This window comes from Salmo trutta, chromosome 19 (genome assembly GCF_901001165.1).
Source record: "Salmo trutta chromosome 19, fSalTru1.1, whole genome shotgun sequence".
Lineage (NCBI taxonomy): Eukaryota > Metazoa > Chordata > Actinopteri > Salmoniformes > Salmonidae > Salmo > Salmo trutta.
Genome location: NC_042975.1, coordinates 16,129,287 through 16,154,801, shown reverse-complemented (window position 1 = coordinate 16,154,801; position 25,515 = coordinate 16,129,287).

The following is a 25,515-nucleotide window of genomic DNA, read 5'->3' as shown; positions in this document are numbered from 1 at the left end:
AAGAAGGTCATTCTGAGAGAGATAGCAAGAGAGCTGGCCAAGGACGGCACGTTCAAGAGTTTTGGAGAGAAAAGAAAGAAGGGATACTGGCCTGTAGTTGTTGACATCGGAGGGATCGAGTGTAGGTTTTTTCAGAAGGGGTGCAACTCTCGCTCTCTTGAAGCCGGAAGGGATGTAGCTAGCGGTCAAGGATGAGTTGATGAGCGAGGTGAGGTAAGGGAGAAGGTCTCCGGAAATGGTCTGGAGAAGAGAGGAGGGGATAGGGTCAAGTGGGCAGGTTTTTGGGCGGCCGGCCGTCACAAGACGCAAGATTTCATCTGGAGAGAGGGGGGAGAAAGAGGTCAAAACAAAGGGTAGGGCAGTGTGAGCAGGACCAGCGGTGTCGTTTGACTTGACAAACGAGGATCGGATGTCGTCGACCTTCTTTTCAAAATGGTTGACGAAGTCATCCGCAGAGAGGGAGGAGGGGGGGGAGGGGGAGGAGGATTCAGTAGGGAGGAGAAGGTGGCAAAGAGCTTCCTAGGGTTAGAGGCAGATGCTTGGAATTTAGAGTGGTAGAAAGTGGCTTTAGCAGCAGAAACAGAAGAGGAAAATGTAGAGAGGAGGGAGTGAAAGGATGCCAGGTCCGCAGGGAGGCGAGTTTTCCTCCATTTCCGCTCGGCTGCCCGGAGCCCTGTTCTGTGAGCTCGCAATGAGTCGTCGAGCCACGGAGCAGGAGGGGAGGACCGAGCCGGCCTGGAGGATAAGGGACATAGAGAGTCAAAGGATGCAGAAAGGGAGGAGAGGAGGGTTGAGGAGGCAGAATCAGGAGATAGGTTGGAGAAGGTTTGAGCAGAGGGAAGAGATGATAGGATGGAAGAGGAGAGAGTAGCGGGAGAGAGAGAGCGAAGTTTGCGATGGCACAATACCATCCCAGTAGGGGCAGAGTGAGAAGTGTTGGAGGAGAGCGAGAGGGAAAAGGATACAAGGTTGTGGTCGGAGACTTGGAGGGGAGTTGCAATGAGATTAGTGGAAGAACAGCATCTAGTAAAGATGAGGTCAAGTGTATTGCCTGCCTTGTGAGTAGGGGGGGAAGGTGAGAGGGTGAGGTCAAAAGAGGAGAGGAGTGGAAAGAAGGAGGCAGAGAGGAATGAGTCAAAGGTAGACGTGGGGAGGTTAAAGTCACCCAGAACTGTGAGAGGTGAGCCATCCTCAGGAAAGGAACTTATCAAGGCGTCAAGCTCATTGATGAACTCTCCAAGGGAACCTGGAGGGCGATAAATGATAAGGATGTTAAGCTTCAAAGGGCTGGTAACTGTGACAGCATGGAATTCAAAGGATGCGATAGACAGATGGGTCAGGGGAGAAAGAGAGAATGTCCACTTGGGAGAGATGAGTATTCCAGTGCCACCATCCCGCTGGCCAGATGCTCTCGGGGTGTGCGAGAACACGTGGGCAGATGAGGAGAGAGCAGTAGGAGTAGCAGTGTTATCTGTGGTAATCCATGTTTCCGTCAGCGCCAAGAAGTCGAGGGACTGGAGGGTAGCATAGGCTGAGATGAACTCTGCCTTGTTGGCCGCAGATTGGCAGTTCCAGAGGCTGCCGGAGACCTGGAACTCCACGTGGGTTGTGCGCGCTTGGACCACCAGGTTAGAGTGGCAGCGGCCACGCGGTGTGAAGCGTTTGTATGGCCTGTGCAGAGGGGAGAGAACAAGGATAGACAGACACATAGTTGACAAGCTACAGAAGAGGCTACACTAATGCAAAGGAGATTGGAATGACAAGTGGACTACACGTCTCGAATGTTCAGAATGTTAAGCTTACGTTGCAAAAATCTTATTGACTAAAAAGACTAAAATGATACAGTGCTGCTGGCTGGTGAAGTAGGCTAGCTAGCAGTGGCTGCGTTGTTGACTTTGTTTGTAAGTGTAGCTGGCTAGGTAACCTCGTTCGTTTCAGTACTACACCATTATCATGATACAAAGGCAACTATGTAGCTATCTAACATAACACTAATCAAGACGTTCCTTTGTAATGTATTTAGTTTCTACAATGCTGCTCGTCGGTAATAGTTGGCTAGGTTTGGAAGATGGCGTCGCGGGGGATGAAAATAGCTGGCTAGCTAACCTCGATAATTACTCTAAACTACACAATTATCAAACTATGACAAAGACAACTATGTACCTAGCTAACACTACACTAGTCAAATCGTTCCGTTGTAATGTATTAGTTTCTACAGTGCTGCTAGTCGGTAACGGTTGGCTAGCTAGCAGTGGGTTTGATGATGACTAGGAGTGTTGACTAAGTCTGGAGTCTGGGGAACGGGGTCGCGTCGCGGCGGACGAAAATAGCTGGCTAGCTAACCTCGATGATTACTCTAAACTACACAATTATCTTAGATACAAAGACAGCAAAGCCAGCTATGTAGCTAGCTAACACTACACTAATCAAATCGTTCCGTTGTAATGTATTAGTTTCTACAGTGCTGCTAGTCGGTAGAAGTTGGCTAGCAGTGTTGACTGAGTTTGGAGAACGCGTCGCGGAGGACGAAAATAGCTGGCTAGCTAACCTCGATAATTACTCTAAACTACACAATTATCTTTGATACAAAGACGGCTATGTAGCTAGCTAAAAAAAATTGCTCAGATCAAACAAATCAAACCGTTGTAATGTAATGAAATGTAATATTACCTGCGGAGCGAGGTGCGGCACGACTACTTCATCTTCCAATGTGACAGTAATCTCTCCTTCCTTCTTCACTCCAAAAACAGCATCATCCTCTTATTCCTCTTGTTTAACTGAAATGTCTTTCTCTTCATCTTTCACTGTAACAACCTCACCCTCTACTTCTTGTTTTACTGTAACATCCTCCTCTTCCTCTTCCTCCTCTTCTTTTACTGTAATGAGCAAGGAGGACAAGAGTCTCAAGTTTAAGTTTAGTCTACAGGCTATTCCATAGGCAAGGAGCGTAACAGGAAAAGGCAGCCATACCCAACTCTGTGGAAATCGCATGGGCCTCAAGTGTAATCCATGCTTGAGACCTGGTTTTAGGAATTATAATTCTAATATTAATGAGTGATGATAAATAAGAAGGTAGCTTATTCAGAAGTGCTTTATAGACAAACACGAGAGCATGTTGTTCTTGTCTCACAGACAACGAAGTCCAACCTACATTTTGATATACAACACAGTAGTACGTTCTGTAGCTATCACCCGTAATAAAACTAAGTGCGCAATGATAAGTAGCATCCAGCGATGTAAGTGTTGATGCCGTAGCATGCATGTAAATATTAGCCCCATAATCTATAACAGACATAAAAGTAGCTTGCGCAATTTGTCTTCTATTTGTAGAGGACAAGCATGTCTTGTTTCTATAGTGGAAGCCTAGCTTGATTTTTAGCCATTTACAAAGTTTGTCAATATGCATTTTAAAGCACAGTTTATCATCCAACCATATCCCTAAGTATTTATATGCAGAGACCTGATTAATTCGAGAACCATCTAAGCTCGTAAGTGCAAGTGTATTTTCAACCAACTTTTTGAACCTATTAAAAATCATAAAATGTGTTTTCTTTGCATTTAAAACAAGTTTCAGCTGTATAAAAGACCCTTGTAATATCTTAAAATCTGTCTCCAATAGTGATAATGTTTGGCCAGCCGTTGAAGCGATTGAGTACATGACAGTGTCATCAGCATATAAATTAATTTGACACTTTCTTATCTCATCACAGATATTGTTTATGTAGAGTGAACAGTAATGGACCAAGTATAGAACCTTGTGGGACCCCTTTAACCAACTCCAATGGCTCTGACTGGATGCCGTCGACTCTAACAGCCTGACTTCTATCCTTTAGATAGTCATGAAACCAACGACAGGCATCCAATCCCAGTCCTATTGACGACAGCTTACCCAAAAGTATTGCATGGTATACAGTGTCAAAAGCTTTAGATAAATCTATGAACAAGGCGGCACAGTACTTTCTATTATCTAGGGCAATATTAATATAATTTACAATATGTACAGTGGCCGTAATAGTACTGTGTTTAGGTCTAAAGCCAGATTGATTACTAGAAAGAGTATTTTTAACAGTTAAAAAAGATTGTAGTTGCCTATTCACCAGTGACTCTAGAATTTTAGCCAAACAGGAGAGCTTAGAGATGGGCCAATAATTATACAATTCACTACCATCACCTCCCTTGAGGAGTGGTAAAACAAAAGCTGTTTTTAAAGATTTAGGAATCTTTCCTACGACAAATGTTTGATTAAAAATATGCGTCACTACACCAGCAGTAATAGGTGCCGCACACTTGAGTAAATACAACGGAACGATTTGACTAGCGCCGTGTTAGCTAGCTAGCTACATAGCTGTCTTTGTCATAGCTTGATAATTGTGTAGTTTAGTAATTATCGAGGATAGCTAGGTTAGCTAGGTTAGCTAGCCAGCTACTTCCGTCCCCCGCGACGCCATTGTTCCATACCCAGCCAACTATTACCGACGAGCAGCATTGTAGAAACTAAATACATTACAAAGGAACGTCTTGATTAGTGTTATGTTATGTTAGCCAGCTACAAAGTTGCTCTTGTATAATAGCCAACCTCTACCGACTAGCAGCACTGTAGAAACTATTACATTACAACGGAACGACTTGATTAGTGTAGTGTTGTGTTAGTTAGCTAGCATTTTCGTCATTTTAGTCAATAAGATTTTCGCAACGTAAGCTTAACTTTCTGAACATTCGAGACGTGTAGTCCACTTATCATTCCAATCTCCTTTGCATTAGCGTAGCCTCTTCTGTAGCTTGTCAACTATGTGTCTGGCTATCCCTGTTCTCTCCCCTCTGCACAGGCCATACAAACGCTTCACACCGCGTGGCCGCTGCCACTCTAACTTGGTGGTCCCAGCGCGCACGACCCACGTGGTGTTCCAGGTCTCTGGCAGCCTCTGGAACTGCCGGTCTGCGGCCAACAAGGCTGAGTTCATCTCAGCCTATGCTACCCTCCAGTCCCTAGACTTCCTGGCGCTGACGGAAACATGGATTACCACAGATAACACTGCTACTCCTACTGCTCTCTCCTCGTCTGCCTACGTGTTCTCGCATACCCCTAGAGCATCGAGCCAGCGGGGTGGTGGCACTGGAATCCTCATCTCTCCCAAGTGGACATTCTCTCTTTCTCCCCTGACCCATCTGTCTATCTCCTCATTTGAATTCCATGCTGTCACAGTTACCAGCCCTTTCAAGCTTAACATCCTTATCATTTATCGCCCTCCAGGTTCCCTTGGAGAGTTCATCAATGAGCTTGATGCCTTGATAAGTTCCTTCCCTGAGGATGGCTCACCTCTCACAGTTCTGGGTGACTTTAACCTCCCCACGTCTACCTTTGACTCATTCCTCTCTGCCTCCTTCTTTCCACTCCTCTCCTCCTTTGACCTCACCCTCTCACCTTCCCCCCCTACTCACAAGGCAGGCAATACGCTTGACCTCATCTTTACTAGATGCTGTTCTTACACTAATCTCATTGCAACTCCCCTCCAAGTCTCCGACCACTACCTTGTATCCTTTTCCCTCTCGCTCTCATCCAACACTTCTCACTCTGCCCCTACTCGGATGGTATTGCGCCGTCCCAACCTTCGCTCTCTCTCTCCCGCTACTCTCTCCTCTTCCATCCTATCATCTCTTCCCTCTGCTCAAACCTCCAACCTATCTCCTGATTCTGCCTCCTCAACCCTCCTCTCCTCCCTTTCTGCATCCTTCGATTTTCTCTGTCCCCTATCCTCCAGGCCGGCTCGGTCCTCCCCTCCTGCGCCGTGGCTCGACGACTCACTGCGAGCTCACAGAACAGGGCTCCGGGCAGCCGAGCGGAAATGGAGGAAAACTCGCCTCCCTGCGGACCTGGCATCCTTTCACGCCCTCCTCTCTACATTTTCCTCTTCTGTCTCTGCTGCTAAAGCCACTTTCTACCACTCTAAATTCCAAGCATCTGCCTCTAACCCTAGGAAGCTCTTTGCTACCTTCTCCTCCCTCCTGAATCCTCCTCCCCCTCCCCCCTCCTCTCTCTCTGCGGATGACTTCGTCAACCATTTTGAAAAGAAGGCTAATGACATCCGATCCTCGTTTGCTAAGCCAAACGACACTGCTGGTCCTGCTCACACTGCCCTACCCTGTGCTTTGACCTCTTTCTCCCCTCTCTCTCCAGATGAAATCTCGCGTCTCGTGACGGCCGGCAGCCCAACAACCTGCCCACTTGACCCTATCCCCTCCTCTCTTCTCCAGACCATTTCCGGAGACCTTCTCCCCTACCTCACCTCGCTCATCAACTCATCCTTGACCGCTGGCTACGTCCCTTCCGTCTTCAAGAGAGCGAGAGTTGCACCCCTTCTGAAAAAACCTACACTCGATCCCTCCGATATCAACAACTACAGACCAGTATCCCTTCTTTCTTTTCTCTCCAAAACTCTTGAACGTGCCGTCCTTGGCCAGCTCTCCTGCTATCTCTCTCAGAATGACCTTCTTGATCCTAATCAGTCAGGTTTCAAGACTGGGCATTCAACTGAGACTGCTCTTCTCTGTGTCACGTAGGCTCTCCGCAGTGCTAAAGCTAACTCTCTCTCCTCTGCTCTCCTCCTTCTAGACCTATCTGCTGCCTTTGATACCGTGAACCATCAGATCCTCCTCTCCACCCTCTCCGAGCTGGGCATCTCCGGCGCGGCCCACGCTTGGATTGCGTCCTACCTGACAGGTCGCTCCTACCAGGTGGCGTGGCGAGAATCTGTCTCCGCACCACGTGCTCTCACCACTGGTGTCCCCCAGGGCTCTGTTCTAGGCCCTCTCCTATTCTCACTATACACCAAGTCACTTGGCTCGGTCATATCCTCACATGGTCTCTCCTATCATTGCTACGCAGACGACACACAATTCATCTTCTCCTTTCCCCCTTCTGATAACCAGGTGGCGAATCGCATCTCTGCATGTCTGGCAGACATATCAGTGTGGATGACGGCTCACCACCTCAAGCTGAACCTCGGCAAGACGGAGCTGCTCCTCCTCCCAGGGAAGGACTGCCCGTTCCATGATCTCGCCATCACGGTTGACAACTCCCTTGTGTCCTCCTCCCAGAGTGCTAAGAACCTTGGTGTGACCCTGGACAACACCCTGTCGTTCTCCACTAACATCAAGGCGGTGACCCGATCCTGTAGGTTCATGCTCTACAACATTCGCAGAGTACGACCCTGCCTCACACAGGAAGCGGCGCAGGTCCTAGTCCAGGCACTTGTCATCTCCCGTCTGGATTACTGCAACTCGCTGTTGGCTGGGCTCCCTGCCTGTGCCATTAAACCCCTACAACTCATCCAGAACGCCGCAGCCCGTCTGGTGTTCAACCTTCCCAAGTTCTCTCACGTCACCCCGCTCCTCCGCTCTCTCCACTGGCTTCCAGTTGAAGCTCGCATCCGCTACAAGTCCATGGCGCTTGCCTACGGAGCTGTGAGGGGAACGGCACCTCCGTACCTTCAGGCTCTGATCAGGCCCTACACCCAAACAAGGGCACTGCGTTCATCCACCTCTGGCCTGCTCGCCTCCCTACCTCTGAGGAAGCACAGCTCCCGCTCAGCCCAGTCAAAACTGTTCGCTGCTCTGGCACCCCAATGGTGGAACAAGCTCCCTCACGACGCCAGGACAGCGGAGTCAATCACCACCTTCCGGAGACACCTGAAACCCCACCTCTTTAAGGAATACCTGGGATAGGATAAAGTAATCCTTCTACCCCCCCCCCCAAAAGATTTAGATGCACTATTGTAAAGTGGTTTTTCCACTGGATATCTTAAGGTGAATGCACCAATTTGTAAGTCGCTCTGGATAAGAGCGTCTGCTAAATGACTTAAATGTAAAATGTAATGTAAATATGGATACAGATTGTCAGCGCCTAATGATTTCTTAGAATCTATAGCAGATAGTGCAGATAAGACCTCATCTTCTGTGACTTTTTGAAAATTAAAAACCGGCTTACTGTTTTCCACATCAGCTGAAGGCCGAGGGACTGAATCAATAGACCGGTCAGGATCATGTTGGCCATTTTTTCTTTCGAAAAGAAAACCAGCAGAAATAAAATGCTTATTAAAAACATCATAAATTTCAGTTCAGTCACTGATGATCCCAGATTCCGATGTAATTTGCTTCAGCAGAGAAGTCAAGGAGTTTCCTCGTTTAAGTGAGTTGACAGTTTTCCAGAATTTAGCGGGATCACCAGCAGACTCTGTCATAGCATCAAGAAAATACCTAGATTTTGCCTTTTTTATTCCTCCGGTCCATTTATTTCTCAATTGCCTAAAAAGCAGCCAATCAGCTGTTTCACCAGTTTTCCTCGCCAAGGCCCATGCTTGATTCTTTTGCAGAAAAAGGATTTTCAAATCACAGGCGAACCAAGGATTAGTTCGATTTTTCACCCTAAGTCGCTTGAATGGGGTGTGTTTATCAGCCATGAAGGTAAAAATTGATGAAAAGAAAGAGAACGCTAAAACTGGGTCCATTATGCAGTTTACGGATAAAAGCTCGGAATAATAAAGGTCATGGATAAAGGCTTGCTCTGAGAAGTGTTTATAGTTTCTCTTTAGAATTATACGGGGGTCAGGGTTTTTTAGCCTAGTATCTCTGATACATGTAATAGGGCAGTGGTCACTGATGTCATTAGCAAATAACCCACTAGTTATATATTTGTGAGGTGTATTTGTTAAGATAAGGTCTATTAATGGGGACAAAGATCATACTTTTTGGAGAAATGTCCACTGATCTGATGAAACAAAAATTGAACTGTTTGGCCATAATTATGTTTGGAGGAAAAGGGGGAGTCTTGCAAGCTGAAGAACACCATCCCAACTGTGAAGCACAGGGATGGCAGCATCATGTTGTGGGGGTGCTTTGCTGCAGGAGGCACTGGTGAACTTCACAAAATAGATGGCTTCATGAGGATGGAAAATTATGTGGATGGAAAATGATGTGGATATATTGAAGCAACATCTCAAGACATCAGTCAAGAAGTTAAAGCTTGGTCACAAATCTTCCAAATGGACAATGACCCCAAGCATACTTCCAAAGTTGTGCCAAAATGGCTTAAGAACATTTTGAAGTTCACCAGTTGGCAATTATTTATCTAAACACAGTACTATTACGGCCACTGTACGTGTTGTAAATTATATTACTAATGTCCTAGATAATAGAAAGTACTGTGCCGCCTTGTTCATAGATTTATCTAAAGCTTAATCAAACATGGGACATTAGTCCCATAGAAAATTTGTGGGCAGAACTGAAAAAGTGTGTGCGAGCAAGGAGGCCTACAAACCTGACTCAGTGATTCACTGATTCACCCAACTTATTGTGGGAAGCTTGTGGAAGGCTACCCGAAACGTTTGACCCAAGTTAAACAATTTAAAGGCAATGCTACCAAATACTAATTGAGTGTATGTAAACTTCTAACCCACTGGGAATGTGATGAAAGAAATAAAATCTGAAATAAATCATTGTCTCTACTATTATTCTGACATTTCACATTCTTAAAATAAAGTGGTGATCCTAACTGACCTAAAACAGAGAATTTTTACTTGGATTAAATGTCAGGAATTGTGAAAAACTGAGTTTAAATGTATTTGGCTAAGGTGTATGTAAACTTCCGACTTCAACTGTAGAAATCCATCTTCATTTGCTGTGAGCATTGCCGAAAACTCTTGAAAGAATGAAAAGATGGGTAAAATTAGGAATTTGTCTCTAAATTTACATTAAACCTCTGAGTAGTTTCTTTCTCAAATGGATACAAGTGGATATTTCATATTTGCATAGATTACTGTGTATCCTGCAGTATTTTAAAATATAGTGTGTATGAGTGATATACATTTTTTATTTCATGGATATATCCTCAAAGCCTGTTTTTTCGTGATGATGAATGAATTTACTCAATAGGCAAAAGTCACATATTATCTTAGGGAACACCTAGTCAGTTGCACAACTGAATGCATTCAACAAAAATGTGTCTTCCGCATTTTACCCAACTCCTCTGAATCAGAGAAGTGTGATGGGGCTACCTTCTTCGAAGTCATCTGCGCCCGGAGAGCAGTTGTTCTGGGGGTTAACTGTCTTGCTCAAGGGGAGAACGGCTGATTTTTCCACGTTGCCGGCTCAGGGATTCAAACAAGCAACCTTTCACTTACTGTGCCAATGCTCTAACCACTAGGCTATAAAGCGTCTCAGTCTCAATGTGTCCATAGCACGTATAACCATACCTTGTAATATTCAGACCCACAAGCAGAATGTTTTCAAAATGATCAAATCTCCTTTGCTGAATGTCATTCATGTTGGCACACACACACACACACACACACACACACACACACACACACACACACACACACACACACACACACACACACACACACACACACACACACACACACACACACACACACACACACACACACACGTCGATGTTGAACAGATCCCAGCTGCTTTTTCCCTGAGTGTGAGATGGCTGATAAGCGACGTCTTTGCAGCTACTTGTCTGCTCCTCGGCACAGAGATAACTCCAAAGACATGAATATGGATGAGATTAGTCCACTCAGAGGGTACTAGCCCTCCAGCGCTGGACTAGAAGGCTGCATCTCTAATTGTTCTCCCTCTCCTTCTGTCTCTTTATCTCTCTCTGTCTACTCTCACTCACCCCTCTGTTTCTTCTTCCAATTTCTTTATCCTCACTCTACCCCCCACTCTCCCATCCTCCCCCACCACTCCCATCATCCTCCACTGCCTACCTGTCTGTCATTCCCAGGGGGAGCCAGTCAGCTAAATAAGAGCATCTATAAGCCAATAGTTCTGTAAGGAGGCATAAGAGCCAGATATCCACCAGGGAGACATTATAGTGTACTATAATTGGGAATAATTGGCTCCTTGCAAAGGTCACCACTGCAGCTCACTAATCTTCATTACACCAAGCACAGGTGCTGAGTGATCAACACCTAAGACATGAGGTGTCTATATGAAGTGAGCGATGTTATTTATCTATGGTGTCCATATTAGGACAGCCTGAGACTGATGCTGTCCTAATATGTTCACCAAAGTTAAGAATTGGGTTAAGGCCTACATAAATGGTTTTCACACACTGTTAAGACTTACAGGTTCCGATTTGAACGTGCGAAACAGAAACGTCCCAGATCGTCCAACAACGTGGAATAAAACCAACCGAAATGGCTTTTGTCAACTGCAATTGTACCGAGAGGAAGTAGCCCGAACAATGTAGCCCGGACAATCTTTTTAAGGGGCCTTTTTGTATTGGAACAGAGCATGCCAGGTAACATTTAAGAAAGGTTTCTTATGCCATTCACCGCATGTCATCTTTGCCCTAATGCTTTTGTTGTGAAAGATCACTTTGAAACCCAACACAATACAGTGAATCACACTGAACCCAATTTGATTTTCTCTGTGAAAAGAACTACCTCCGGGAGCTTACAGGAAATCTAATTCAAATATTAAAGATATTAACAGTAGCCGGGGTGTACTATTGTATCCCGCCTTGGAAAGGAAACTTTATAATGAACATAATTAAAATGATTAGGCTGAATAAAACAGATCTTCACAGCTAACACTATTCCGCTTTGTCTACCAGCTAAAACACATAGTGTTTCTGCAGGTCATGATCAAATTTGGAGGAACAATGAAAACACATTGCCAACTGATGAACTTCATCCTCAGGTTGTCCTGGGCAACGAGACTTACTGTTGCTATGCCAGCTCCTCTCTCCACCCTATCAGAATAACTCCATTGATGGAGTTAGAGAGTGAGATGGGGATAGAAAAAGAAAGAAAGCGATAGATAAAGAGAGAGAGAAATGAGGAGATTGATTCAAAGAGAGAAAGATTCAAAAAGAGAGATATGGGGAGAAAGCTGAGATGTAAGGTTGAGATGCCTTGCAGGAATGCCAGGGCAGAGGAGGTCTATCGTCAGGACTACCAGGTTCCACTTCCCCAGACTGGCTCTCATTACCCAGCTAGCCCACGCAGAGAGACGGTTTCAATTAGAATGGCAGTCAGGCAGAGGCCTGAGCCTGTGCCACCGCGGGGACCCAGCACTCCCAACACCACAGGCAAACAAACTCCCAGCATTAACAAAAGGGAGAAAACACAGACAGTGGAAAGGTCGAGCCTCTGTGGGGAAATTGGAAAGTGGCTAGCTACCTCTGCTGCAACTATCCGGCCTGCGCTTGAGTAATGGGCAAAATGCTTTATGGCTGCTCTGCCCCCACGCGGCTGCCTTTACCCACGGATCCCCAGTCCAGTTATTCCCCTGGTTTTCATGGAGGTGGAAAAGGTGAGATGAATATAAACATTTGGAAGTTTGGCTCCACAGGACGAAGGCATGACGAGGTAAACGGAAGATGGCAGACTGAAGATGGCAGTGCGGAATGCCTCATGAGATAACGTAATATTCAATATCTCTAAAACTGACTAAATAGTAGCACTATACTGATATTTTTACACATGGGCAATAACAATCAAACTGGATAATAACCCACAAAAAAATGTATACGGCTAGAGAAGTTAATTGATAAATATATATTACGAACGCAGTCAAGGCCAAAACATGTCGGAGAGTAACCAGGGAAAGCATGGAGGACCAAACTCCAAAAGAAAACTATGAAACTCCTCGACAGACACCAATGATTTATGCTTTTCACCACCCGGTAGATAAAGAGTGGAAACTGACCTGTTAAAATCAATAAATTACAAATTGGGCGAATTTAAACTTGTCAGTGAAGATATAAATGAGATGAAGGCGAGTCTTGAAATGACTGATGAGAAAGCAATGACATTGGAACTACAATTTACTATACTATTCAAGTTAGGGAAAGTTGTCAAAGAATTTGTATTCATTTTTTTAAAATAGTAGTTATAAAAAGGGAAAAGACAGGATTAGAGGAAGGGACAACTAATGAAATAATACGACCCCAAATACAAGGAACTGGAACATAAAATTACTCAAAAGTCCGAAATTACCCAGAAATCAACAAGGTACAAATAGAAACAATACAAACAGAGGAAATAGAAGGCACAGTATGTGGGTATGTGAAGGTGAACAGTTGAAGTCAGAGGTTTACATACACTTAGGTTGGAGTCATTAAAACTTGTTTTTCAACCACTCCACAAATGTCTTGTTAACAAACTATAGTTTTGGCAAGTCGGTTAGGACATCTACTTTGTGCATGACACAATACATTTTTCAAACAATTGTTTACAGACAGAGTATTTAACTTATAATTCACTGCATCACAATTCCAGTTGGTCAGAAGTTTACATACAGTAAAGTGACTATGCCTTTAAACTGCTTGGAAAATTCCAGAAAATTATGTCATGGCTTTATAAGCTTCTGATAGGCTAACTGACATAATTTGAGTCAATTGGAGGTTTATCTGTGAATGTACTTCAAGGCCTACTTTCCAACTTAGTGCCTCTTTGCTTGACACCTATCACAGTTGTCGTAAGGAGAAGCGGACCAAAGGGCAGCGTGTGTGTCATTCCACATTTTATTTACACTGTGAAACTATGCAATACATAAATAAACTGAATAACAACAACAAACCGTGACGCAGAGGTGAAACATACACTACTCAAAAACAATCTCCCACAAACCCAGGTGGAAAAACACCTACTTAAGTATGATCTCTAATTAGAGACAACGAGGACCAGCTGCCTCTAATTGGAGATCATCCCAAACCCCAACGTAGAAATACAAAACTAGAACCTGAACATAGAAATAGAAAACATAGAGAGAAAAAAACCTGTCACGCCCTGACCTACTCTACCCTAGAAAATAACATCTTTCTATGGTCAGGACGTGATAACATCATAGGAAAATCAAAAGAAATCAGCCAAGACTAATTGTAGACCTCCACAAGTCTGGTTCATCCTTGGGAGCAATTTCCAAATGCCTGAATGTACCATGTTCATCTGTACAAACAATAGTACGCAAGTATAAATACCATGGGACCACGCAGCTGTCATACCGCTCAGGAAGGAGACACGTTCTGTCTCCTAGAGATGAACGTACTTTGGTGCGAAAAGTGCAAATCAATCCCAGAACAACAGCAAAGGACCTTGTGAAGATGCTGGAGGAAACAGGTACAAAAGTATCTATTTCCACAGTAAAACGAGTCCTATATCGACATAACCTGAAAGGCCGCTCAGCAAGGAAGAAGACACTGCTCCAAAACTGCCATAAAAAGACTACGGTTTGCAACTGCACATGGGGACAAAGATTGTACTTTTTGGAGAAATGTCCTCTGGTCTAATGAAACAGAAATAGAACTGTTTGGCCATAATGACCATTGTTATGTTCAGAGGAAAAAGGGGAGGCTTGAGCACCACCCCCACTGTGAAGCACGGGGGTGTCAGCATCATGTTGTGGGGGTGCTTTGCTGCAGGAGGAGCTGGTGCACTTCACAAAATAGATGGCATCATGTAGGAAGAAAAATTATTTGGATATATTGAAGCAACATCTCAAGACATCAGTCAGGAAGTTAAAGCTTGGTCGCAAATGGGTCTTCCAAATGGACAATGACCCCAATCATACTTCCAAAATTGTGGCAAAATGGCTTAAGGACAACAAAGTCAAGGTATTGGAGTAGCCGTCACAAAGCCCTTACCTCAATCCTATAGAAAATTTGTGGGCAGAACTGAAAAAGTGTGTGCTGGCAAGGAGGCCTACAAACCTGACTCAGTTACACCAGCTCTGTCAGAAGGAATGGGCCAGAATTCACCCAACTTATTGTGGGAAGCTTGTGGAAGGCTACCCAAAATGTTTGACCCAAGTTAAACAATTTAAAGGCAATGCTACTAAATACTAATTGAGTGGCTAAGGTGTATGTAAACTTTCGACTTCAACTGTATATACGGGGGGAGTGCTGGTGTGTTGTAAGATGGGCTGCTTGTGTGATTGGAAATGTGTGAGAAACTGAGTGAGCAAGGAATGTGGTTGCAAATCCCAGAGCCCATGTGTGTCTGCGAGCAGGATTTGTGACAGAGCGAGTCTTCACTTTTGTACAGATATGCGATATACATTTTTAAATAAATTGCAAATATATATAATATTTATTATTGTGTCCTTGATTCCTCCGGTTGTCACGTCCTGACCAGTAAAGGGGGTTATTTGTTATTGTAGTTTGGTCAGGGCGTGGCAGGGGGTGTTTGTTTTATGTGTTTCGGGGTTTTTGGTTTATGTTCTATGTTAGTATATTTGTATGTTTGTTCTAGTGTGTCTATTTTGTTTAAGTTTCTTGGGTTGACCTTCAATTGGAGGCAGCTGTTCCTCGTTGCCTCTAATTGAAGGTCCTATTTAGTAGGGGTGTTTTTCCATGGGTTTTGTGGGTAGTTGTCTCCATGTATTGTCAGTGAACCATACAGGACTGTTTTTCGTCGTTTGTTTAGTATAAGTGTTTTTGTTTTTGTTTTCTTCAATAAAAGAAGATGAGCATACATATACCCGCTGCGTTTTGGTCCACTCACTACGACACTTATGAGAGAACTACCCACCAAGAAAGGACCAAGCAGTGGAGGAAGGAGCAACAGGAGAGCTATCTTAAGTCCTGGACATGGGAGGAGATACTAGCTGGAGAAGGACCATGGAGGAAGGCTGGAGAGGACCGGGAGGCAGCCCCCCCCAAAAATGTTGGGGGGGCATACGGGGAGATTGGCTAAGTCAGGCAATAGACCTGAGCCAACTCCCCGTGCTTATTATGGGAAGCAACTGATCAAGAAGGCACCGAGCTATGCGGAAATGCGCACTGTATTGCCTAGACGCAATCAAAGCCTGGTGCGGTCGATACCAGTTCCCCGCAAGTGCCGTGCTAGAGTGGGCATCCAGCCAGGGAGAAGTGCGCTGGTGCAGCACATCTGGCCACCAGTGCGTCTCCTAGGCCCAGGCTACCCTGCGCCTGCTCTACGCACGGCAGCCATCAGTCCTCAGCAAAGCCCAGTTTGCCCTGTGCCAGCACTCCGCCCGTGCAGGGCTACGCTGACAAGCCAGCCAGTAGGGGTTGTGCAGGCTCTGCGCTCCAGACCTCCAGTGCGTTTTCAAGACCCAGTGTATCCTGTTCCTGCTCCTCGCACTAGCCCTGTGGTGCATGTCACTAGTCTGGTGCCTCCAAAGCCAGTCCCACGCACCAGGCCTTTAGTGGGCCTGCCCAGTCCAGTACGTCCTGTTCCTGCTCCTCGCACTAGCCCTGTGGTGCGTGTCACTAGTCTGGCGCCTCCAAAGCCAGTCCCACGCATCAGGCCTTCAGTGCGCAGCCAGAGTCGCCCGCCAGTCCGGCGCAGCCAGAGCCGCCCCTCAGCCCAGAGTCTTTAGCAGTGGGCTACACCAGGTTAGAGTGGGGATTAAGCCCGGAGCCAGAGCCACCTCCGTGGGGGGAGGTTTGGGAAGGGGGGGGTGTAGCACAGGAACCGTGTTTTGTTTTGTTGGAGGTGCATACGGGGTCTGCACCTTTGGGGGGGGGGTACTGTTGCTCATTCCGATACTGACCGGTACTGCTGCTGCTCATTCCATGCAGCAGTTCTAGAGGTCTACGTCACCGGCCTCTAGGCGTCACTGAACTGTCATTACGCACACCTGATTCCAATCCCCCTGATTAGTAATTGTATATATGTGCCCTCTGTTCACCATTGTCTTGTCGGTTATTGTTCCCATGTTCGTTGGTCTGTGAGTACCTGTGCTTTGTTATTTCGGCTTTCATGCTGCGTGTGTTATGCACTTGTTATTATGGGTCTTGCCCCGTGTATTGTTGTACACATTTTATTATGGGTCTCGTCCCGTGTATTTATTAGAGGTTGAACCTCTCTCGTTTGTTTGGGTTACATCCCTGTGTTGTTGTATACGTGTTTGTTTTGGGCTTTGTTCCCGTGCCTTTTCATGGCATGTTGTATATTTTGGGTGGAGTATTAAACCTCCCTAGTACGAATTCCTGCGTCTGTCTCCAACCATTTTTACAACGTGACATATTATCCTATCATGATGGAACAGTGCCCAACCCTATATTACAGACAGCCACCTGAGCGACCTACCCACTAAGGAGGTCCTTATCCATTTATAGGCCTACAGCAAGTAGCCTACGCAGCCAAGACAGAAAAATGAATGCGGTCAGAGACCCACAAAAGCAGCACAACCCCCTCAAGAGTCTGAGCCTGACTGGCAGGGTTGTCCAACAAATCCAAAACCCCTGGATGGGAGAGCATAATATACAAGGTTTTTCTCAGAGCTGCTAATGAAAACCTTGACGACCTCGTACCTAGCCGGTGGGAATTCCACTGGAGTACTCCCACCCAGGTAATGGCAGTTCTGGCAACACTGGCAGCAGTAACCCATGGGGAGGGGGTCACATTTGGACAATCAGAAATGTGGCAAATTACTGTGGCCCTGGCGGCACAGAATAATAAAATGGTATGACTGCACAGAGGTGATTGGGAAGAAGGGTCCCAACGGGGAAACAGCATGTGTTTGTGTGTTGGGGGTAAGAGGTGTATCCGAGCTGCATCAGCTAGGACTAGACATTGGTTAATCAAATCTTCCCATTACGGTTCAATCTGGCATGCCTTCTCAAACAGCTACAACTGTATATGCATTCACACATCAAGTCTTCTCTTGAGTTGGGCTCGAGGATGGAACAAATTGTTGAACATCTGAGTTTGTGGTTGTGTGAGTGAGTGAGTGAGTGAGATAGTTTGTGTGTGTGGGGGGTGGGGGGTGTAGATCGGTCTATAGGAGGAAGGAGACAGAGGTGTTTGTGTGGGAGTGGTGGGGTGACTGTGTGTATGTACAGTACCGTTCAAAAGTTTGGGGTCACTTAGAAATGTCCTTGTTTTTGAAAGAAAAGCAAATTTTTTTGTCCATTAAAATAACATCAAATTGATCAGAAATACAGTGTAGACATGATTAATGTTGTGAATGACTATTGTAGCTGGGAATTGCTGATTTTTAATGGAATATCTACATAGGTGTACAGAGGCCCACTATCAGCAACCTTCACTCCAGTGTTCCAAGGGCACGTTGTGTTAGCTAATCCACGTTAATCATTTTAAAAGGCTAATTGATCATTAGAAAACCCTTTTGCAATTATGTTAGCACAGCTGAACACTTGTGCTGATGAAAGAAACAATAAAACTGGCCTTCTTTAGACTAGTTGAGTATCTGGAGCATCAGCATTTGCGGATTCGATTACAGGCTCAAAATGTCCAGAAACAAAGACCTTCTTCTGAAACTTGTCAGTCTATACTTGTTCTGAGAAATGAAGGCTATTCCATGCGAGGAATTTACAAGAAACTGAAGATCTCGTACAATGCTGTGTACTACTCCCTTCACAGAACAGAGCAAACTGGCTCTAATCAGAATAGAAAGAGGAGTGGGAGGCCCCGGTGCACAACTGAGCAAGAAGACAAGTACATTAGACTGTCTAGTTTGAGAAACAGATGCCTCACAAGTCCTCAACTGGCAGCTTCATTAAATAGTACCTGCAAAATACCAGTCTCAACGTCAAAAGTGAAGAGGCCACTCCGGGATGACAAGGACATTTCTAAGTGACCCCAAACTTTTGAACGGTGGTGTATATCAAATCAAATCACATTTTGTTGGTCACATACACGTGTTTAGCAGAAGTTATGGCGGGTGTAGCGAAATGCTTGTAATAACACAAAAAAATCTTAATGTAAGATATAACACATAAAAAAACAAAATACAGTAAAGTTGCCTTGGGGATAGAAGCACAGCTGCCCTATCTATCGGCGCCATGAAACCAGTTGTAAAAGAGTAAATAATATCTACTTCTCAGAAAGTATTAAACTGTAAAGAGGAGTGAAACAAGGTTGTCCAGTATCGGCATATCTATTTATTATGGTCATCAAAATGTTCACTATTAAAATTGAATCTAACAATCTGAGGCTTAAAAACAAATGTCTCATTGTACGCTGACGACTTATGTTTTCTTTTAAATCCGCAATTTGGATCCGTGCACAGCCTCATAGAGGATCTAGATAATTTCTCTTACCTCTCTGGATTACAACCAAACTATGATACGGCGACCATATTAAGTATTGGATCGCTAAAAAATAAAACTTTTACATTACTGTGTAGTTTACCAATAAAATGGTCTAAAGTTGAAGTAGACATACTCGGTATTCATATCCTGAAAGAAAGAAATTATCTCACTACAATACATTTTAATAGATAGTTAGCAAAAATAGATAAGATCTTGGTAGCATGGAAAGGTAAATAACTTTCTATTTGTGGAAAAATCACCATGATTAATTATTTAGTCATATCCCAGTTTATCTATTTACTTATGGCCCTGCCTACACCAAACGCCTTGTTTCTTAAATGATTTGAGCAAAAATATCGCTATTTTTAAAACACGCCTTAGAAAGCTGGTTGCAATTTCAAACCACCAAAACATACAGAACAAATATTACAACAAATATTAATGTTAAACTCAAATATACTAATTGATAAGTTATTTTTGAAAAAATGTTTTGAAAAAATTATTATATTTTCTAATGATATCATAAATACTACTGGTGGAGTTATGTCACACATGCAGCTAACAAAAATATATGGAAATGTCTGCTCTATCCAAAATTACAGCCAATTGATTGCAGCCTTACTGCAACATTTACCTGGAGCTAACTCTGCAAATAACACTGCTGGGTGACTTGAAAAGCCATAGACAATTGATGAATATTATAATAATACTCTGAGTAAAAATGTTCATCTTTAATTTGCAATCTGTAGAAACTCTGAGAATAGAAATGTTCAGAACTTGTGAAACATTACAGCACTTTTGAAAAATATATGGCAAAACTGGATGGTTTTCAGAGATAGATGGGAGGGGTTGAGGGTAGTTGAAGGGTGGGACTAAAAACAAGAGAACTAATGTAAAATATACAGTGTCCGTAAAATGTAGAAATTATACAGTGCATTCTGAAAATATTCAGATCCCTTGACTTTTTCTACATTTTGTTACGTTACAGCCTTATTCTAAAATTTATTAAATCATTGTTTTTTCTCAATCTACAAACAATACACCATAATGACGAAGTGAAAACAGGTTTTTAGAAATGTTTACAAACAGAAATAACTTCTTTACATAAGTATTCAAACCCTTAGCTATAACACTAAAAATTAAGGTCAGGTGCATCCTGTTTCAAATGATCACCCTTGAGATGTTTCTACAACTTTGTTGGAGCACCTGTGGTAAATTCAATTGATTGGACATGATGTTGAAAGGCACACACCTGTCTATATATGGTCCCATAGTTGACAGTGCATGTCATAGCAAAAACCAAGCCATGAGGTTGATGGAATTGTCCGAGAAAGAGCTCAGAGACAGGATTGTGTCGAGGCACAGATCTGGGGAAGGGTACCAAAAAATGTCTTCAGCATTGAAGATCCCAAAGAACACAGTGGCCTCCATCATTCTGAAATGGAAGGAGTTTGGAACCACCAAGACTCTTCCTAGAGTTCCTCTGTGGAGATGGTTGTCCTTCTGGAAGGTTCTCCCATCTCTGCAGCACCACCAATCAGGCCTTTATGGTAGAGTGGCCAGACGGAAGCCACTTCTCAGTAAAAGGCACATGACAGCGGAAATTGAGCAAGTTGAGATGACTAAACTGCTTGGAGTAACCATAGATTGTAAACTGTCATGGTCAAAACATATTGATGCAGTAATAGCTAAGATGGGGAGAAGTCTGTCTATAATAAAGAGATGCTCTGCCTTATTAACAACACTATCAACAAGGCAGGTCCTACAGGCCCTAGTTTTGTCGCACCTTGACTACTGTTCAGCCGTGTGGTCAGGTGCCACAAAAAAGGACTTAGAAAAATTGCAATTGGCTCAGAACAGGGCAGCACAGCTGGCCCTTGGATGTACACAGAGAGCTAATATTAATAATATGCATGTCAATCTCTCCTGGCTGAAAGTGGAGGAGAGATTGACTTCATCTCTACTTCTTTATGAGAGGTATTGACATGTTGAATGCACCAAGCTGTCTGTCTAAACTACTGGCATACAGCTCAGACACCCATGCATACCCCACAATGCATGCCACAAGAGGACTCTTCACAGTCCCCAAGTCCAGAACAGACTATGGGAGGCACAAATTACTACATAGAGCCATGGAACTCTATTCCACATCAAGTAAAAGATGCAAGCAGTAAAATTAGATTTAAAAAACAGATAAAAAAACACATTATGGAACAGTGGGGACTGTGAAGCAACACAAACATTGGTACTGACACATGCATACACACACACAATAACATACGCACTATACAAACACATGGATTTAGTACTGTAGATATGTGGTAGTGGTAGAGTAGGGGCCTGAGTGCACAAAGTGTGTTGTGAAATCTGTGAATGTATTGTCATGTTTTTAAAATTGTATGAACTGCCTTAATTTTGCTGGACCCCAGGAATGGGGATCCGTAACAAATACAAATACAGCCCACTTGGAGTTTGCCAAAAGGCACCTAAAGGACTCTGACCATGATAAACAAATATCTCTGGTCTGATGAAACCAATATTGAACTCTTTGGCCAGAATGCCAAATGTCACGTCTGAAGGAAACCTGGCACCATCCCTAAGGTGAAGCATGGTGGAGGCAGCATCATGGGGGCCGAGTCTGGGAGACTAGTCAGATCAAGGGAAAGATTAAATGAGCAAAGTACAGAGAGATCCTTGATGAAAACCTGCTTCAGAGCGCTCAGGACCTCAGACTGGGGCAAAGATTCACCTTCCAACAGGACAACGATCCTAAGCACATAGCCAAAACAATGCAGGAGTGGCTTTGGGACAAGTCTCTGAATGTCCTTGATTGGCCCAGCAAGTGCCCGGACTTGACCCTGTTCTAACATCTCGGGAGAGACCTGAAAATAGCTGTGCAGTGACGCTCCCCATCCCACCTGACAGAGTTTGAGAGGAGCTGCAGAAAAGAATGGGAGAAACTCCCCAAATACAAGTGTGCCAAGCTTGTAGCGTCATACCCAAGAAGACTCAAGGCTGTAATCACCGGTCCTTCAGCAAAGTACTGAGTAAATGGTCAGAATACTTATGTAAATGTGATAGTTCAGTTTATTTGTAATAAACATTCAAACATTTCTAATAAACGGTTTTTGCTTTGTCATTATGGGGTATTGTGTGTAGATTGATGAGGGAATTTAAAAAACAAAATAATTTTAGAATAAGCCTGTAACGTAACAAAATGTGGAGAAAGTCAAGAGGTCTGAATACTTTCCAAATGCGCTGTAATTAGAAGCCTAAGTATTGTTGTCCGTTAGTTTACTCCAATTAGGGGAGAGGTAGTAGGGTTAGGGGAACATAATAAAGAAGGAAAATATATATATGGAGGATTGGAAATGATGCAGACAATTACATTGATAGAACCCACAATCTGCAATATTAAAGTTGATCTACCCACTAAAAAAATAATAATAACAAGTTTGGCTCCACAGTGGACATACTCTCTTCCTTGTGGTGGGTGGGTTTGATAATTGTATAGTGATGGGAACTGTGCCAACTTAATCTCACAACAAACTCTCACATTCTAACAGCCTAAGAAATGCTCAAATTCTCTGAATATTGATAATGAGTAATCGATCCAGGTTAGGGTTAGAAAACCTGGTTTGACACTTGTGGACTATGGGTCCTGCATGTTATGTCCCCAGCCAACCAGCCTACAAGCAACGAGTGGGATGCCATTTGTATTAACAAGTTGGTGAGAGAAGCTCACTCCACAATCGGTCTGGAGTTTGACACTCTTGAGGTCATGGTGGAGGAGGAGAGTGGTGCAGGCCATAATTGGACTTCCTGTCCCTTGCATGGTGTGTTTATGACTAAGATGCATGAGTAAGAGCATAATAATCAAAACACTATTGGGCTGTTGCCTCGAAACACTGAGGCCCTGTACACACCCAGATTGTACAACACACTTGACACAATGGTTGGAATACAACTGATATTCTAGTGATACTGTGGCCCCTTCCAAAGTTTCCCCCGGACAGGGCCAACCAGGCAGTGTATAACCCCACCCACTTTGCCAAAACACAGCCCCCATACCACTAAAGGGATATCAACTTACTACCCTGAAACAAGGCCGAGTGTAGCCCATGAAGATCTCCCCCACCGCACGAGCACGAGGACAGGAAGGATGGGAGAGTGCGAGCAAGCCGGTGACTCGGGCCCCATAATGATAATAAGTATATGAAGACTGGGGTATTGTTAAAAACATTATACAATTTAATCTAGAAAATAAATGAGATAATATTGGAAAAATCATGGATTCAAGTTCAATCAATTTAATTTTGCAGTGCTTCAAAAGTACATAACATACATAGGCTAAAAACAGAGAACACATAAAAACAATGCGCACAAAAACATTAGAACAGTGCTAAACAGGGCAACATTAGAACCTATGCTAAAAACACGTAAACCATTTTACCACGGCACTGAAAAATTACCGACCACCTAGGGCAAATACCACATTCTGATTTGTCAATACTTGTCACGTGGGGGTACATTCATTCTGAACAACCATGCTAACAAGAACAGATGTGTAGAATTTGCACAGAGCTAAAATATCAAACAAATATAAATGCACATACCATACTGTGCACACCATACACTTCAGTGTAGTCCAGTTCATTTGGGAGCAGGTACAATTTTTTCCTACCAACTGAGCTACACCCTTCCCTGTAGCTCAGTTGGTAGAGCATGGTGTTTGCAACACCAGAGTTGTGGGTTCAATTCCCACGGGGGGCCAGCACAGGAAGAAAAAAAAAACAATGTATGAAATTGTATGAAATGTATGCATTCACTACTGTAAGTCGCTCTGGATAAGAGCGTCTGCTAAATGTAAATGTTGATTGGTTGTGTCTCATATACATTTGTTTTTAGACTTCAAAACGATTGTGAATGAATTAATTTGGCAAGGTAGCTGTGGTATAAGCAGGATAATGCACTAGTAGAAAATCAGTTAACCGCACTCCAGCGGGTTAAATGGCTCTCCGCTTCACGGTAATGAGATCAACTTGGAGGTAGGGTGAACGCGGCCATTGTATGGCAGTAACCATCACAGTCTAGTCCTATCACTACCCCAACACCTCCTGCTACCCTCTCTATCCCCCTTCCAATTCCAGTGTTTTACACATGTTTGTTTGTGTACTTTGCCCAGATCTCAGGCAACACACAGAAGTGTCGAGCTGAGGATGTGGCAGGTTGTGGCTCTGGGATGATGGCTTTTATGTCCTCTTTTTCTCCCTCAAATCTGATGGATGGAATGAAAAATTTGTTCACTCCAGCACAACTCATAGTGTCGACCTCGTATTGACAATTACCAATCTGGAAAGAAAGTAAAACAACTTAATAGAACTCAGGAATTATCGTCAACAACATGATGTGTCCATACCACCAAATATTTCTACATACCTGTGTGATGGTGTCAGGGAACAGTTCTCCGTCATATTGTACAAGGACCCACTTTCCCACTTTCAAAACTTGCTCAGCATTCTCCTTTTTCGACTCCACATTGACTCGGAAGTCAAATTATTTTGGACTGAAGCATCCACAGGCAAAATCACAAAAGCAGGACACTTCTCGGGTGTGGATAAGGCCTGGTTTTGTCGATGTCAGCTTAAGGAGAAAATAATAGTAATTTTAGGTGAAATTGAACTCAGACATTAAACTCAGACATACACATCATCCATTATTTGATATTAGTATAACATACTGAAAGCCAAAATATGTCACAAGTAGAGAATGATGCTCAAGGCTCAATATGGTGCAACATCCAATGCCTGTATAAAGACATAGAGAATACAGACTATTATTGAAGCGCTGTTTTGCATGTGTCTTTACACTCGCATCACATACTGACAAAACTTCTAGAATCCAATATCTTTCAATCTTAAACCATCTCTCTTTTAGAGTTTGTAGGATATTTCCTCCAGGAACCCAGGTAAGTATATGAGTTTCTCTTTTTAGTAACATCCAGTATACATTCATAGCATGAACAGTAATTAACTACATTTCAATACTCAATTTACTTCAATTTTAAACCCTCTCTTGTTTACAGTTTACAGGATATTTCCTCCAGGAACCCAGGTAACTATAAAGGTTGTTTTTAACTGACATTCATTTAAACACTCACCTGATGAATTCTCATCATCCCAGGTACTGCCTTCAGGTACGGTGGTACTAATTCGTGGATGTTCCTGGCATTTGGATGCTCCTCTCGTATGCTCCTCAGTACTGGGTCAAGGTGAGCCCATGTGGCTTTGGCGTCGTGCTGAAGACAGAGATGCAAATGACTCCACCCTGCCCCCACCGAGATAGATAACTCCAGTATGGAGGGTTACCTGCTGGTTGCCACCTCCAAAGTCAGTTTCTTTTATTTCCCTGGTGTATTACAAGTGTAGTTCTCACTGTAGTCTATGTGAACCACTACATCATTCTGGGTCAGGGTCTCT